This window comes from Oncorhynchus keta, chromosome 10 (genome assembly GCF_023373465.1).
Source record: "Oncorhynchus keta strain PuntledgeMale-10-30-2019 chromosome 10, Oket_V2, whole genome shotgun sequence".
Lineage (NCBI taxonomy): Eukaryota > Metazoa > Chordata > Actinopteri > Salmoniformes > Salmonidae > Oncorhynchus > Oncorhynchus keta.
This window is the reverse complement of record NC_068430.1, coordinates 80,998,599-81,018,342: the sequence shown is the minus strand read 5'-3', so window position 1 is coordinate 81,018,342 and position 19,744 is coordinate 80,998,599. Positions and strand designations below refer to the sequence as shown.

At 39.6% G+C, this 19,744-nt stretch overlaps 1 protein-coding gene across 1 annotated transcript in view; it reads right to left on the bottom strand.

Moving 5' to 3' along the window:
- The window catches only part of epn3b (epsin 3b), a 36,091-nt gene extending 16,414 nt beyond the window's left edge, over positions 1 to 19,677 (bottom strand). Inside the window, exon 1 of the mRNA XM_052528388.1 lies at positions 19,276 to 19,677. The gene's annotated coding sequence lies outside the window, so the exon portion shown is untranslated. The remainder of the gene's footprint in view (positions 1 to 19,275) is intronic.
- Positions 19,678 to 19,744: the final 67 nt, after the last annotated feature.

The following is a 19,744-nucleotide window of genomic DNA, read 5'->3' as shown; positions in this document are numbered from 1 at the left end:
CTGACATTACACCACAGTGCTACCTGACATTACACCACAGTGCTACCTGACATTACACCACAGTGCTACCTGACATTACACCACAGTGCTACCTGACATTACACCACAGTGCTACCTGACATTACACCACAGTGCTACCTGACATTACACCACAGTGCTACCTGACATTACACCACAGTGCTACCTGACATTACACCACAGTGTTACCTGACATTACACCACAGTGCTGCCTGACATTACACCACAGTTACCTGACATTACACCACAGTGTTACCTGACATTACACCACAGTGCTACCTGACATTACACCACAGTGCTACCTGACATTACACCACAGTGCTACCTGACATTACACCACAGTGCTACCTGACATTACACACAGTGCTACCTGACATTACATTACACCACAGTGCTACCTGACATTACACCACAGTGCTACCTGACATTACACCACAGTGCTACCTGACATTACACCACAGTGCTACCTGACATTACACCACAGTGCTACCTGACATTACACCACAGTGCTACCTGACATTACACCACAGTGCTACCTGACATTACATTACACCACAGTGCTACCTGACATTACATTACACCACAGTGTTACCTGACATTACACCACAGTGCTACCTGACATTACACCACAGTGCTACCTGACATTACATTACACCACAGTGCTACCTGACATTACATTACACCACAGTGCTACCTGACATTACACCACAGTGCTACCTGACATTACATTACACCACAGTGCTACCTGACATTACACCACAGTGCTACCTGACATTACATTACACCACAGTGCTACCTGACATTACATTACACCACAGTGCTACCTGACATTACACCACAGTGCTACCTGACATTACACCACAGTGCTACCTGACATTACACCACAGTGTTACCTGACATTACACCACAGTGCTACCTGACATTACACCACAGTGCTACCTGACATTACATTACACCACAGTGCTACCTGACATTACATTACACCACAGTGCTACCTGACATTACACCACAGTGCTACCTGACATTACATTACACCACAGTGCTACCTGACATTACATTACACCACAGTGCTACCTGACATTACACCACAGTGCTACCTGACATTACATTACACCACAGTGTTACCTGACATTACACCACAGTGCTACCTGACATTACACCACAGTGCTACCTGACATTACACCACAGTGCTACCTGACATTACACCACAGTGTTACCTGACATTACACCACAGTGCTACCTGACATTACACCACATTGACACCACAGTGCTACCTGACATTACACCACAGTGCTACCTGACATTACACCACAGTGTTACCTGACATTACATTACACCACAGTGCTACACATTACACCACAGTGTTACCTGACATTACATTACACCACAGTGTTACCTGACATTACACCACAGTGCTACCTGACATTACATACACCACAGTGTTACCTGACATTACACCACAGTGTTACCTGACATTACACCACAGTGCTACCTGACATTACACCACAGTGTTACCTGACATTACACCACAGTGTTACCTGACATTACACCACAGTGCTACCTGACATTACACCACAGTGTTACCTGACATTACACCACAGTGTTACCTGACATTACATTACACCACAGTGCTACCTGACATTACATTACACCACAGTGCTACCTGACATTACATTACACCACAGTGCTACCTGACATTACACCACAGTGTTACCTGACATTACATTACACCACAGTGCTACCTGACATTACATTACACCACAGTGTTACCTGACATTACACCACAGTGTTACCTGACATTACATTACACCACAGTGCTACCTGACATTACATTACACCACAGTGCTACCTGACATTACATTACACCACAGTGCTACCTGACATTACATTACACCACAGTGCTACCTGACATTACACCACAGTGCTACCTGACATTACACCACAGTGTTACCTGACATTACACCACAGTGCTACCTGACATTACACCACAGTGTTACCTGACATTACACCACAGTGCTACCTGACATTACACCACAGTGTTACCTGACATTACACCACAGTGTTACCTGACATTACACCACAGTGTTACCTGACATTACACCACAGTGTTACCTGACATTACACCACAGTGTTACCTGACATTACACCACAGTGTTACCTGACATTACACCACAGTGCTACCTGACATTACACCACAGTGATTACCTGACATTATGCACCATGACTGTTAGTCGCTTTGGATAAAACATTACTAAACAGTATTACCTGATTATTACATTACACCACAGTGCTACCTGACATTACACCACAGTGTTACCTGACATTACACCACATTACACATTACACCACAGTGTTACCTGACATTACACCACAGTGTTACCTGACATTACACCACAGTGTTACCTGACATTACACCACAGTGCTACCTGACATTACATTACACCACAGTGCTACCTGACATTACACCACAGTGCTACCTGACATTACACCACACATTACACCACAGTGCTACCTGACATTACACCACAGTGTTACCTGACATTACATTACACCACAGTGCTACCTGACATTACATTACACCACAGTGTTACCTGACATTACACCACAGTGTTACCTGACATTACACCACAGTGTTACCTGACATTACACCACAGTGTTACCTGACATTACACCACAGTGCTACCTGACATTACACCACAGTGTTACCTGACATTACACCACAGTGTTACCTGACATTACACCACAGTGCTACCTGACATTACACCACAGTGTTACCTGACATTACATTACACCACAGTGCTACCTGACATTACACCACAGTGTTACCTGACATTACATTACACCACAGTGCTACCTGACATTACATTACACCACAGTGTTACCTGACATTACACCACAGTGTTACCTAAATAATCCAGCCGGGGCCCACAGGTGGGGACACAACTTTCTACAACACACAGAAGGAAATAATAAAATATAGTAGAGTTAGTAGAGTTAGTTAGTCACCTTGATCTCTGCCTCAGAGTAGTTGTGAACGATGTTCTTCACCTGGCGACGCAACGCTGAGGTCGTCATGGTGACTCGTGTTGCGGGGGTGGAGGGGCGTAAGGTAAATGTTAGAGGGAGTGGGGTAAGGGGGTTGGGATGAAAGGGAGGAGGAGGGAGGTAGTTGAGGCGGTAGTCTCCGCTCTTTAGAGAGGGGGTCAGAGCGACCACTAGAAGAGAGAGAGAGAGGGGGATAGGGAGGGAGAGAAGGAGAAAGGAGAGAAAGACAAAATAAACAGAGCGATAGTCAGACAATTAAACTCTAAAATAACAATTAAAATGTGTTAATACAAGTCAATCATCATCATCAACTCAACTGCTCCTTAGTTAATTAGCTAATTATCCAGTAATATGACTACGAAACACCTAAACTGTTAAATAGCTAGTTACCATATTCCCCATATAGTGAACCCTATTCCCCATATAGTGAACCCTATTCCATATATAGTGAACCCTATTCCATATATAGTGAACCCTATTCCTCATATAGTGAACCCTATTCCATATATAGTGAACCCTATTCCCCATATAGTGAACCCTATTCCATATATAGTGAACCCTATTCCCCATATAGTGAACCCTATTCCCCATATAGTGAACCCTATTCCATATACAGTGAACCCTATTCCCCATATAGTGAACCCTATTCCCCATATAGTGAACCCTACTATTCCATATATAGTGAACCCTATTCCATATATAGTGAACCCTATTCCATATATAGTGAACCCTATTCCATATATAGTGAACCCTATTCCTCATAGAGTGAACCATATTCCATATATAGTGAACTCTATTCCTCATATAGTGAACCCTATTCCATATATAGTGAACCCTATTCCATATATAGTGAACCCTATTCCTCATATAGTGAACCCTATTCCTCATATAGTGAACCCTATTCCCCATATAGTGAACCCTATTCCCCATATAGTGAACCCTATTCCCCATATAGTGAACCCTATTCCATATATAGTGAACCCTATTCCATATATAGTGAACCATATTCCATATATAGTGAACCCTATTCCATATATAGTGAACCCTATTCCTCATAGAGTGAACCCTATTCCATATATAGTGAACCATATTCCCCATATAGTGAACCCTATTTCCCATATAGTGAACCCTATTCCATATATAGTGAACCCTATTCCATATATAGTGAACCCTATTCCTCATATAGTGAACCCTATTCCATATATAGTGAACCCTATTCCCCATATAGTGAACCCTATTCCATATACAGTGAACCCTATTCCCCATATAGTGAACCCTATTCCCCATATAGTGAACCCTATTCCATATACAGTGAACCCTATTCCCCATATAGTGAACCCTATTCCCCATATAGTGAACCCTATTCCATATATAGTGAACCCTATTCCATATATAGTGAACTCTATTCCTCATATAGTGAACCCTATTCCATATATAGTGAACCATATTCCATATATAGTGAACTCTATTCCTCATATAGTGAACCCTATTCCATATATAGTGAACCATATTCCATATACAGTGAACCCTATTCCATATATAGTGAACCCTATTCCATATATAGTGAACCCTATTCCTCATATAGTGAACCCTATTCCTCATATAGTGAACCCTATTCCATATACAGTGAAACCTATTCCATATATAGCAACCCCTATTCCATATACAGCAAACCCTATTCCATATATAGTGAACCCTATTCCTCATATAGTGAACCCTATTCCATATATAGTGAACCCTATTCCATATATAGTGAACCCTATTCCTCATATAGTGAACCCTATTCCTCATATAGTGAACCCTATTCCATATACAGTGAACCCTATTCCATATATAGTGAACCCTATTCCATATATAGTGAACCCTATTCCTCATATAGTGAACTCTATTCCTCATATAGTGAACTCTATTCCTCATATAGTGAACTCTATTCCTCATATAGTGAACTCTATTCCATATATAGTGAACTCTATTCCTCATATAGAGAACTCTATTCCTCATATAGTGAACTCTATTCCTCATATAGTGAACTCTATTCCATATATAGTGAACTCTATTCCTCATATAGTGAACTCTATTCCTCATATAGTGAACTCTATTCCTCATATAGTGAACTCTATTCCATATATAGTGAACTCTATTCCTCATATAGAGAACTATATTCCTTATATAGTGAACTCTATTCCATATATAGTGAACTCTATTCCATATATAGTGAACTCTATTCCATATATAGTGAACTCTATTCCTCATATAGTGAACTCTATTCATCATATAGTGAACTCTATTCATCATATAGTGAACTCTATTCCTCATATTGTGAACTCTATTCCTCATATAGTGAACTCTATTCCTCATATAGTGATCCCTATTCCTCATATAGGTAATCATATTCCATATATAGTAAATCCTATTCCCTATATAGTGAACCCTATTCCATATATAGTGAACCCTATTCCATATATAGTGAACCCTATTCCTCATAGAGTGAACCCTATTCCATATATAGTGAACCCTATTCCCCATATAGTGAACCCTATTCCATATATAGTGAACCCTATTCCATATATAGTGAACCCTATTCCTCATATAGTGAACCCTATTCCATATATAGTGAACCCTATTCCCCATATAGTGAACCCTATTCCATATATAGTGAACCCTATTCCCCATATAGTGAACCCTATTCCCCATATAGTGAACCCTATTCCATATACAGTGAACCCTATTCCCCATATAGTGAACCCTATTCCCCATATAGTGAACCCTATTCCATATATAGTGAACCCTATTCCATATATAGTGAACCCTATTCCATATATAGTGAACCCTATTCCTCATAGAGTGAACCATATTCCATATATAGTGAACTCTATTCCTCATATAGTGAACCCTATTCCATATATAGTGAACCATATTCCATATACAGTGAACCCTATTCCATATATAGTGAACCCTATTCCATATATAGTGAACCCTATTCCTCATATAGTGAACCCTATTCCTCATATAGTGAACCCTATTCCATATACAGTGAAACCTATTCCATATATAGCAAACCCTATTCCATATACAGCGAACCCTATTCCATATATAGTGAACCCTATTCCCCATATAGTGAACCCTATTCCATATATAGTGAACCCTATTCCATATATAGTGAACCCTATTCCTCATATAGTGAACCCTATTCCTCATATAGTGAACCCTATTCCATATACAGTGAACCCTATTCCATATATAGTGAACCCTATTCCATATATAGTGAACCCTATTCCTCATATAGTGAACTCTATTCCTCATATAGTGAACTCTATTCCTCATATAGTGAACTCTATTCCATATATAGTGAACTCTATTCCATATATAGTGAACTCTATTCCTCATATAGTGAACTCTATTCCTCATATAGTGAACTCTATTCCTCATATAGTGAACTCTATTCCATATATAGTGAACTCTATTCCTCATATAGTGAACTCTATTCCTCATATAGTGAACTCTATTCCTCATATAGTGAACTCTATTCCATATATAGTGAACTCTATTCCTCATATAGAGAACTATATTCCTCATATAGTGAACTCTATTCCATATATAGTGAACTCTATTCCATATATAGTGAACTCTATTCCATATATAGTGAACTCTATTCCTCATATAGTGAACTCTATTCATCATATAGTGAACTCTATTCATCATATAGTGAACTCTATTCCTCATATTGTGAACTCTATTCCTCATATAGTGAACTCTATTCCTCATATAGTGATCCCTATTCCTCATATAGGTAATCATATTCCATATATAGTAAATCCTATTCCCTATATAGTGAACCCTATTCCATATATAGTGAACCCTATTCCATATATAGTGAACCCTATTCCTCATAGAGTGAACCATATTCCATATATAGTGAACTCTATTCCTCATATAGTGAACCCTATTCCATATATAGTGAACCCTATTCCATATATAGTGAACCCTATTCCTCATATAGTGAACCCTATTCCATATAGTGAACCCTATTCCCCATATAGTGAACCCTATTCCCCATATAGTGAACCCTATTCCCCATATAGTGAACCCTATTCCATATATAGTGAACCCTATTCCATATATAGTGAACCCTATTCCATATATAGTGAACCCTATTCCATATATAGTGAACCCTATTCCTCATAGAGTGAACCATATTCCATATATAGTGAACTCTATTCCTCATATAGTGAACCCTATTCCATATATAGTGAACCATATTCCCCATATAGTGAACCCTATTTCCCATATAGTGAACCCTATTCCATATATAGTGAACCCTATTCCATATATAGTGAACCCTATTCCTCATATAGTGAACCCTATTCCATATATAGTGAACCCTATTCCCCATATAGTGAACCCTATTCCATATATAGTGAACCCTATTCCCCATATAGTGAACCCTATTCCCCATATAGTGAACCCTATTCCATATACAGTGAACCCTATTCCCCATATAGTGAACCCTATTCCCCATATAGTGAACCCTATTCCATATATAGTGAACCCTATTCCCCATATAGTGAACCCTATTCCATATATAGTGAACCCTATTCCCCATATAGTGAACCCTATTCCCCATATAGTGAACCCTATTCCATATACAGTGAACCCTATTCCCCATATAGTGAACCCTATTCCTCATATAGTGAACTCTATTCCATATATAGTGAACTCTATTCCTCATATAGTGAACTCTATTCCTCATATAGTGAACTCTATTCCTCATATAGTGAACTCTATTCCTCATATAGTGAACTCTATTCCTCATATAGTGAACTCTATTCCTCATATTGTGAACTCTATTCCTCATATTGTGAACTCTATTCCTCATATAGTGAACTCTATTCCTCATATAGTGAACTCTATTCCTCATATAGTGAACCCTATTCCATATATAGTGAACCATATTCCATATACAGTGAACCCTATTCCATATATAGTGAACCCTATTCCTCATATAGTGAATCCTATTCCTCATATAGTGAACCCTATTCCATATACAGTGAAACCTATTCCATATATAGCAAACCCTATTCCATATACAGCGAACCCTATTCCATATATAGTGAACCCTATTCCTCATATAGTGAACCCTATTCCATATATAGTGAACCCTATTCCATATATAGTGAACCCTATTCCTCATATAGTGAACCCTATTCCTCATATAGTGAACCCTATTCCATATACAGTGAACCCTATTCCATATATAGTGAACCCTATTCCATATATAGTGAACCCTATTCCTCATATAGTGAACTCTATTCCTCATATAGTGAACTCTATTCCTCATATAGTGAACTCTATTCCTCATATAGTGAACTCTATTCCATATATAGTGAACTCTATTCCTCATATAGAGAACTCTATTCCTCATATAGTGAACTCTATTCCATATATAGTGAACTCTATTCCATATATAGTGAACTCTATTCCATATATAGTGAACTCTATTCCTCATATAGAGAACTATATTCCTCATATAGTGAACTCTATTCCATATATAGTGAACTCTATTCCATATATAGTGAACTCTATTCCATATATAGTGAACTCTATTCCTCATATAGTGAACTCTATTCATCATATAGTGAACTCTATTCCTCATATTGTGAACTCTATTCCTCATATAGTGAACTCTATTCCTCATATAGTGATCCCTATTCCTCATATAGGTAATCATATTCCATATATAGTAAATCCTATTCCCTATATAGTGAACCCTATTCCATATATAGTGAACCCTATTCCATATATAGTGAACCCTATTCCTCATAGAGTGAACCATATTCCATATATAGTGAACTCTATTCCTCATATAGTGAACCCTATTCCATATATAGTGAACCCTATTCCATATATAGTGAACCCTATTCCTCATATAGTGAACCCTATTCCTCATATAGTGAACCCTATTCCCCATATAGTGAACCCTATTCCCCATATAGTGAACCCTATTCCATATATAGTGAACCCTATTCCATATATAGTGAACCCTATTCCATATATAGTGAACCCTATTCCATATATAGTGAACCCTATTCCTCATAGAGTGAACCATATTCCATATATAGTGAACTCTATTCCTCATATAGTGAACCCTATTCCATATATAGTGAACCATATTCCCCATATAGTGAACCCTATTTCCCATATAGTGAACCCTATTCCATATATAGTGAACCCTATTCCATATATAGTGAACCCTATTCCTCATATAGTGAACCCTATTCCATATATAGTGAACCCTATTCCCCATATAGTGAACCCTATTCCATATATAGTGAACCCTATTCCCCATATAGTGAACCCTATTCCCCATATAGTGAACCCTATTCCATTACAGTGAACCCTATTCCCCATATAGTGAACCCTATTCCCCATATAGTGAACCCTATTCCATATATAGTGAACCCTATTCCCCATATAGTGAACCCTATTCCATATATAGTGAACCCTATTCCCCATATAGTGAACCCTATTCCCCATATAGTGAACCCTATTCCATATACAGTGAACCCTATTCCCCATATAGTGAACCCTATTCCTCATATAATGAACTCTATTCCATATATAGTGAACTCTATTCCTCATATAGAGAACTATATTCCTCATATAGTGAACTCTATTCCATATATAGTGAACTCTATTCCATATATAGTGAACTCTATTCCATATATAGTGAACTCTATTCCTCATATAGTGAACTCTATTCCTCATATAGTGAACTCTATTCATCATATAGTGAACTCTATTCCTCATATTGTGAACTCTATTCCTCATATAGTGAACTCTATTCCTCATATAGTGATCCCTATTCCTCATATAGGTAATCATATTCCATATATAGTAAATCCTATTCCCTATATAGTGAACCCTATTCCATATATAGTGAACCCTATTCCATATATAGTGAACCCTATTCCTCATAGAGTGAACCATATTCCATATATAGTGAACTCTATTCCTCATATAGTGAACCCTATTCCATATATAGTGAACCCTATTCCATATATAGTGAACCCTATTCCTCATATAGTGAACCCTATTCCTCATATAGTGAACCCTATTCCCCATATAGTGAACCCTATTCCCCATATAGTGAACCCTATTCCCATATAGTGAACCCTATTCCATATATAGTGAACCCTATTCCATATATAGTGAACCCTATTCCATATATAGTGAACCCTATTCCATATATAGTGAACCCTATTCCTCATAGAGTGAACCATATTCCATATATAGTGAACTCTATTCCTCATATAGTGAACCCTATTCCATATATAGTGAACCATATTCCCCATATAGTGAACCCTATTTCCCATATAGTGAACCCTATTCCATATATAGTGAACCCTATTCCATATATAGTGAACCCTATTCCTCATATAGTGAACCCTATTCCATATATAGTGAACCCTATTCCCCATATAGTGAACCCTATTCCATATATAGTGAACCCTATTCCCCATATAGTGAACCCTATTCCCCATATAGTGAACCCTATTCCATATACAGTGAACCCTATTCCCCATATAGTGAACCCTATTCCCCATATAGTGAACCCTATTCCATATATAGTGAACCCTATTCCCCATATAGTGAACCCTATTCCATATATAGTGAACCCTATTCCCCATATAGTGAACCCTATTCCCCATATAGTGAACCCTATTCCATATACAGTGAACCCTATTCCCCATATAGTGAACCCTATTCCTCATATAGTGAACTCTATTCCATATATAGTGAACTCTATTCCTCATATAGTGAACTCTATTCCTCATATAGTGAACTCTATTCCTCATATAGTGAACTCTATTCCATATATAGTGAACTCTATTCCTCATATAGTGAACTCTATTCCTCATATAGTGAACCCTCTTCCTCATATAGTGAACTCTATTCCTCATATAGTGAACTCTATTCCTCATATAGTGAACTCTATTCCATATATAGTGAACTCTATTCCTCATATAGTGAACTCTATTCCTCATATAGTGAACTCTATTCCTCATATAGTGAACTCTATTCCTTATATAGTGAACTCTATTCCTCATATAGTGAACTCTATTCCTCATATAGTGAACTCTATTCCTCATATAGTGAACTCTATTCCTCATATAGTGAACTCTATTCCTCATATTGTGAACTCTATTCCTCATATAGTGAACTCTATTCCTCATATAGTGATCCCTATTCCTCATATAGGTAATCATATTCCATATATAGTAAATCCTATTCCCTATATAGTGAACTCTATTCCTCATATAGTGAACCCTATTCCATATATAGTGAACCCTATTCCATATATAGTGAACCCTATTCCTCATATAGTGAACCCTATTCCTCATAGAGTGAACCATATTCCATATATAGTGAACTCTATTCCTCATATAGTGAACCCTATTCCATATATAGTGAACCCTATTCCATATATAGTGAACCCTATTCCTCATATAGTGAACCCTATTCCTCATATAGTGAACCCTATTCCCCATATAGTGAACCCTATTCCCCATATAGTGAACCCTATTCCCCATATAGTGAACCCTATTCCATATATAGTGAACCCTATTCCATATATAGTGAACCCTATTCCATATATAGTGAACCCTATTCCTCATAGAGTGAACCATATTCCATATATAGTGAACTCTATTCCTCATATAGTGAACCCTATTCCATATATAGTGAACCATATTCCCCATATAGTGAACCCTATTTCCCATATAGTGAACCCTATTCCATATATAGTGAACCCTATTCCATATATAGTGAACCCTATTCCACATATAGTGAACCCTATTCCATATATAGTGAACCCTATTCCCCATATAGTGAACCCTATTCCCCATATAGTGAACCCTATTCCCCATATAGTGAACCCTATTCCCCATATAGTGAACCCTATTCCATATACAGTGAACCCTATTCCCCATATAGTGAACCCTATTCCCCATATAGTGAACCCTATTCCATATATAGTGAACCCTATTCCATATATAGTGAACCCTATTCCATATATAGTGAACACTATTCCTCATAGAGTGAACCATATTCCATATATAGTGAACTCTATTCCTCATATAGTGAACCCTATTCCATATATAGTGAACCATATTCCATATACAGTGAACCCTATTCCATATATAGTGAACCCTATTCCATATATAGTGAACCCTATTCCTCATATAGTGAACCCTATTCCTCATATAGTGAACCCTATTCCATATACAGTGAAACCTATTCCATATATAGCAAACCCTATTCCATATACAGCGAACCCTATTCCATATATAGTGAACCCTATTCCTCATATAGTGAACCCTATTCCATATATAGTGAACCCTATTCCATATATAGTGAACCCTATTCCTCATATAGTGAACCCTATTCTCTATATAGTGAACCCTATTCCATATACAGTGAACCCTATTCCTCATATAGTGAACCCTATTCCATATATAGTAAACCCTATTCCTCATATAGTGAACTCTATTCCTCATATAGTAAACTCTATTCCTCATATAGTGAACTCTATTCCATATATAGTGAACTCTATTCCTATATAGTGAACTCTATTCCTCATATAGTGAACTCTATTCCTCATATAGTGAACTCTATTCCATATATAGTGAACTCTATTCCTCATATAGTGAACTCTATTCCTCATATAGTGAACCCTCTTCCTCATATAGTGAACTCTATTCCTCATATAGTGAACTCTATTCCTCATATAGTGAACTCTATTCCTCATATAGTGAACTCTATTCCATATATAGTGAACTCTATTCCTCATATAGAGAACTATATTCCTCATATAGTGAACTCTATTCCATATATAGTGAACTCTATTCCATATATAGTGAACTCTATTCCTCATATAGTGAACTCTATTCCTCATATAGTGAACTCTATTCATCATATAGTGAACTCTATTCCTCATATTGTGAACTCTATTCCTCATATAGTGAACTCTATTCCTCATATAGTGATCCCTATTCCTCATATAGGTAATCATATTCCATATATAGTAAATCATATTTCCTATATAGTGCATCATATTCCCTATATAGTGCATCCTATTCCTATATAGTGCATCATATTCCCTATATAGTGCATCATATTCCTATGTAGTGAATCAGATTCCCCATATAGTGAACCATTAGATACTAACCTAACCACTGATCTAGGACCAGATTACACTCCCATAATCATAACCTGAATCATTAGATACTAACCTAACCACTGATCTAGGACCAGATGACACTTCCATAATCATAATCTGAACCATTAGATACTAAACTAACCACTGATCTAGGACCAGATGACACTTTCCTACACTTCCCATTAGAGGGAAAACACATAACTGACCTTAGATCAGGGTGTAGGAGGAACCGTATTCTACTTGTTAACAGGAAGTAGGTCATAAAAAGTGGCACTATTGATGTGTCTGGCAGAGCTTGGTCTTATCCAGGCAACACACACACACACACACACACACACACACACACACACACACACACCCTCTCACGCACAGGACACACACACACACACACACCTCTCACACACACACACACACACACACACACACACACCCTCTCACGCACAGGACACACACCCTCTCACGCACAGGACACACACACTCTCTCACGCACAGGACACACACACCCTCTCACGCACAGGACACACACACACACACACACACACACACACACACACACACACACACACACACACACACACACACACACACACACACAGTAACCCACTTTCACATCTAAACTCATATATTACCAGAGACATTAGGGACTTCATCTCTTAAGAGCTGTGACTGTATTTCTCTCATGTATCTGGCTCCTGTGTACTTCAGACTGTGTTCACGTCACAATTAACCCATTTAAACCAGCGTTTCTTCATCCTGGTTCTGGGGACCCAAACGGGGTGCATTTATATTTTGGCCTCAGCACGACACACTTGATCCCATTAATCACAGGTTTGATAATGAGTTGATGAGTGGAATCAGGTGTGTTGGTGCTGTAGGGGGCAACAACTCAAACGTGCTGCCCTTTGGCTGCATTCACACAAGCTGACCAATTAGGATACTTTGTCCAATTATTGTCCCAGTTTGCAAACAGGGTCTTTAGTTAGTTCTCTATTTCAAATGTCCTCCTATAGGACGGCTTGTTCTACAGCCGTCCTCCAATAGGATGTTAGGATGAACAGAACAGTCACAGAATGCTTTGTCCTGCAGTAGTGCTGACTTCAGCAATATCACTGAAGGACTGCAATACACACTGAGACAAAGAAAGAGAGAGAGGGAGAGAAGAAGAGAGAGATGAAGGGAAGGAGAGAGAGGGAGAGAAGAGAGAGAGGGAGGGAAAGGAGAGAGAGGGAGGGAAAGGAGAGAGAGAGGGGAGGAGAGAGGGGGGAGGGAAAGGAGAGAGGGGGGAGGAGTAAAGGAGGAAAAGGAGAGGAGAGGGGAGAGAGGGGGAAGGAAGAGAGAGGGAGGAGGAGAGAGGGAGGGAAAGGAGAGGAGAGAGAGACTTGAGGACACAGAGAAAATAAAGAATAGAGACATCAGCAGTTCAATCAGTATCACCTTTCTGACAAATAATCTCTAGCTCTCTCTCACACACACACACACACACACACACACACACACACACACACACACACACACACACACACACACACACACACACACACACACACACACGTCAATTTGGGTATGCTGACACAAACATGACCTCCTTGCCAGTTCTCAATGAAGAGAGAGCGAGAGATGGCGAGATAGAGGAGAGAAAGGAGAGAGAGAGAGAGAGAGAGAGAGAGAGAGGGGAGAGAGAGAGGGAGAGAGGAGAAAGATGGGAGGGGGAGGGAGGATGGGAGAGAGAGAGAGAGAGAGAGGGGAGAGAGAGAGAGGGGAGAGAGAGGGGAGAGAGGTGAGAGAGAGAGGGAGAGAGAGAGAGAGAGAGAGAAAGGGGAGAGAAAGTGGGGAGAGAAAGTGGGGAGAGAGGAGAGAAACTTGAAGAGAAAATAAAGAATGGAGATATCAGCAGTTCAGAGATTTCAGTGAAGGGATGTAAAAGCCCTGTTCTTGTTCTACCCTTGAATTCCTCTTCCCCCCCAGTAACATCAGTCCAATCAACATGGGCTGTCCCCTGTAAGGGTCCTCGTAGCAGACGAGTGACTTTGAGGACAGAGCCCTCATTGGGTCGTTGAACGTGGAGAACTGCAGCTCGTGGTGCCCACTGCGTGTTTCATCTGTCATGGAAATTCAGGACTGAGATAAATTGTAAATTCTTCAAACAATCATCTTTATTTAATATTGATTAATTATTGCTAAAACGAGGCTGGTCGATCCCCCACCCTTGAGTGTTGGACTGAGTAACCTAACCTTTACACAAATGCAGAGTACTATATATAGCTGACACTAACAATGCTCAGTCATGGTAGGTTCAGCCCCCCTCATGCAGGCCAAGGAGCATCATAAGCCACTCTGGGTTCATCCTGTCGTTATCTGCACGTGGGTGTTGTCTTAACCCCACCCTGGCTTAGTTTCCCAGATGCAACGATGATTTAGAGACAACGAGGAATTCTTCTAAAGCCCTCCTGGCTCTCTCCATCTCGGTTACACCCACCACATCTTGTCGATGTAATGCAGTCTTTAACTCATTTGTCAGTTCAAGCCGCCTCTAGTGACCATACGCCCAGATTAGCCGCAGGGAACTAGAGTGGAGACCATAAAACACAGCATTAGCAGGACATAAATATCTTACTGTTTGTTCAGTAAATAATTGTTTACTAATTAATATCAAACAAATGAGGTAAGTAATGTTGTTTGTCCCACGTCCCCCTGTTTACGGTCAGCTGTGCATGAGAAGAAGAGGAGCAGCTGCCTTGGACAGGTGGGGATGCAAGGCCTGTCTATTCCCAGCAGTGTCACACACCCCTGCTATCCATGCAGCAGCCCGCTGTAGGTTACTAGGCTATTCAGTTAAATATACAGTACATGTCAAATGTTTGGACACACCTGCTAATTCAAATTTTTTTTTTTTACTATTTTCCACATTGTAGAATAATATTGAAGACATCAAAACTATGGAATAACACTCATGAAATCATGTAGTAACCAAAAGACATTTTAAATAAATCAAAATATATTTTAGATTCTTCAAAGTAGCCACCCTTTGCCTTGATGACAGATTTGCACACTCTTGGAATTCTCTCAACCAGCTTCATGAGGTAGTCACCTGGAATGCATTTCAATTAACAGGTGTGCCTTGTTAAAAGTACATTTGTGGAATGTCTTTCCTTCTTAATGTGTTTGATGCCAATTGTGTTGTGACAAGGTAGGGGTGGTATACAGAAGATAGCCCTATTTGGTAAAAGACCAAGTCCATATTATGGCAAGAACAGCTCAAATAAGCAAAAACTAAATGACAGTCCATCATTATTTTAAGACATGAAGGTCAGTCAATCCGCTAAATTTCAGGGACTTAGAAAGTTTCTTCAAGTGCAGTCGCAAAAAACCACCAAGCGCTATGATAAAACTGGCTCTCATGAGGACCGCCACAGGAACGGAAGATCCAGAAGTAACTCTGCTGCTGAGGATCAGTTCATTAGAGTTACCAGCCTCAGAAGTTGCAGCCCAGATAAATGCTTCAAACATTAAGTAACAGACACATCTCAACATCAGCTGTGCTGAGGAGACTGCATAAATCAAACATTAAGTAACAGACACATGTCAACATCAGCTGTGCTGAGGAGACTGCATAAATCAAACATTAAGTAACAGACACATCTCAACATCAGCTGTGCTGAGGAGACTGCATAAATCAAACATTAAGTAACAGACACATCTCAACATCAGCTGTGCTGAGGAGACTGCATAAATCAAACATTAAGTAACAGACACATCTCAACATCAGCTGTGCTGAGGAGACTGCATAAATCAAACATTAAGTAACAGACACATGTCAACATCAGCTGTGCTGAGGAGACTGCATAAATCAAACATTAAGTAACAGACACATGTCAACATCAGCTGTGCTGAGGAGACTGCATAAATCAGGCCTCCATGGTCCAATTGCGGCAAAGAAATTCGAGGCACATTAAACCATCATGGCTACCAAAGCATTCTGCAGCGGTACACCATCCATTTTTTTAAATTTTATTTAACCATTATTTAAACTAAGCAAGTCAGTTAAGAACAAATTCTTATTAATAATGACCGCCTACCCCGGCCAAACCCTAACCCAGACTACGCTGGGCCTATTGTGTGTCGCCCTATGGGACTCCCAATCACGGCCGGTTGTGATACAGCCTGGAATAAAACCGGGGTCTGTAGTGACGCCTCTAGTACTGAGATGCAATGCCTTTGACCGATGTGCCACTCAAGAGCCCTATCTGGGTTGCGCTTAGTGGGACTATCATTTGTTTTTAAACTGGACAATGATCCAACTGTGCTCAGGATATGTGGGAACTCCTTCAAGACTGTTGGAAAAGCATTCCAGGTGAAGCTGGTTGAGAGAATGCTAAGAGTGTGCAAAGCTGTCATCAAGGAAAAGGGTGGCTACTTAAAAAAAAAATCTAAAATATATTTAGATTTGTTTAACACTTTTTTGCTTACTAAACGATTCCATATGTGTTATTTTGTAGTTGTGGTTTGTCTTCACTATTATTCTACAATGTAGAAAATAGTAAAAAATAAAGAAAAACCCAAGAATGAGTAGTTGTGTGCATAATGTTTAACTGGCACTGTATATAAACTGAGTCAGGGTCTTAACTTACTCTTGAGAATTAGAAAAGTACAATTTCTAAGTGTGTTTTTTGTTCATCAGCATTTTTTCTCTTGTTCAAAAGTACCCAATTGTCATACTTGAGTAAAAGTAAAGATACCTTAATAGAAAATGACTCAAGTAAAAGTGAAAGACAGCCAGTAAAATATTACTTGAGTAAAAGTCTAAAAAGTATTTGGTTTTAAATATACTTAAGTATCAAAAGTAAAAGAATACTTAAAATTAATTTGATCAAGCAAAGCAGACGACACCATTTTCTTGTTTTTAAGATGTACAGATAGCCAGGGGCACACTCCAACACTCAGAGATTATGTACAGATAGCCAGGGGCACACTCCAACACTCAGAGATTATGTACAGATAGCCAGGGGCACACTCCAACACTCAGAGATTATGTACAGATAGCCAGGGGCACACTCCAACACTCAGAGATTATTTACATATAGCCATTGGCACACTCCAACACTCAGACTTACAAAAGATGCATTTGTGTTTAATGAATCCATCAAGCCTGGGGCAGTAGGGATGACTACATGTTCTCTTGATAAGTGCATGAATTTAACTATTTTCCTGTCCTGCTAAGCAATCCAAATGTAATGAGTAGTTTTTGGTGTCAGGGAAACTGCATGGAAGAAAAAGTACAATATTTTCTTTAGGAATGTAGTGAAGTAAAAAAGTTGTCAAAAATATAAATAATACCCCAAAAAACGACTTAAAACACTTTAAAGTATTTTGACTTAAGTACTTTTACACCCCTGGTTGACAGTCCCAATGTTAGATAACATGTTTTGATTGCAAGGTAAGGTCATCTACCCAGCTATTGAACCCCTGTAATAGGCCTAATGATCACCACATTACCAACGGGACACGGGGGCATGTGCTCAGGGGCCCCTGACCTCCTGGGGGCCCTGACCTCCTGGGGGCCCCCATTGATTTTTATTAGTCACTCCCACACTTCTGCCTGCGAGAAGGGGAGGTGCCCCCTGACCAAATCTCGCGTGTGGCCCCCAAAAGGCTAGAGGAAGAACTGACTACTAAACTATCAAAGCACTCATGCAAATATTCTTATGCAACGCGATGTGCTCATCGTCCAATCTGAGCTGTCAAGAAAACATGGCCACACTAACTAACCACAACATACACCCTCAAATTGCCTACACCACCTATACAACACAAATTAACTGCCAAATACTGTCAAACGAACTAATAGTCTATCGAAATCATCCAAGTTTCAGTAATAAAAAGCTTTGCCTATGTTAAAAAATAGCAGTAATTTGTATTAGTTTTTATGTCGCGGTAGCCTAAAAACCCAGATGTCCTATGTGTTTAGTTTACCGCATTCTGTCCGTTCCGCTTACCTCTGCCATGATCACCTCCCTCCTCCTACACCAGGAACCATCCTCTCCGCTCTCTCCCTCTCTCTGCAGTGTCGGTATTCCCCCAGCAGTACTAAACCACCGGTATCAGCAGCACTGAACCGTAGCACAGAGATGCAGCGAGTAAGGGAGCTACTATCGGTAGGCTATTCCCGAATGACAGACAAGCAGAATGCCGTGCTTCAGTCCGGTGCGTAGAACGGCAGTGGCATTCCGAAGGGACGTGTGGTCTGTTCCTTTTCGGGTGAAGTTGCGAGACACGAGGAGGGCAGCAACCGTGAAATCCGCATAGGACAACCAACGGCATGGCACACTCACGCGCCCACTCACACACGCACGCACGCATGGCAGGTACCCGTAGACACAGCTGAGAGAGGGAGCGCGAGGGGGTGGATACTGGGTGGTGGGTAGGATGCAGTCAGCATTTAACCCACGCTCCTCCGACGCAGAA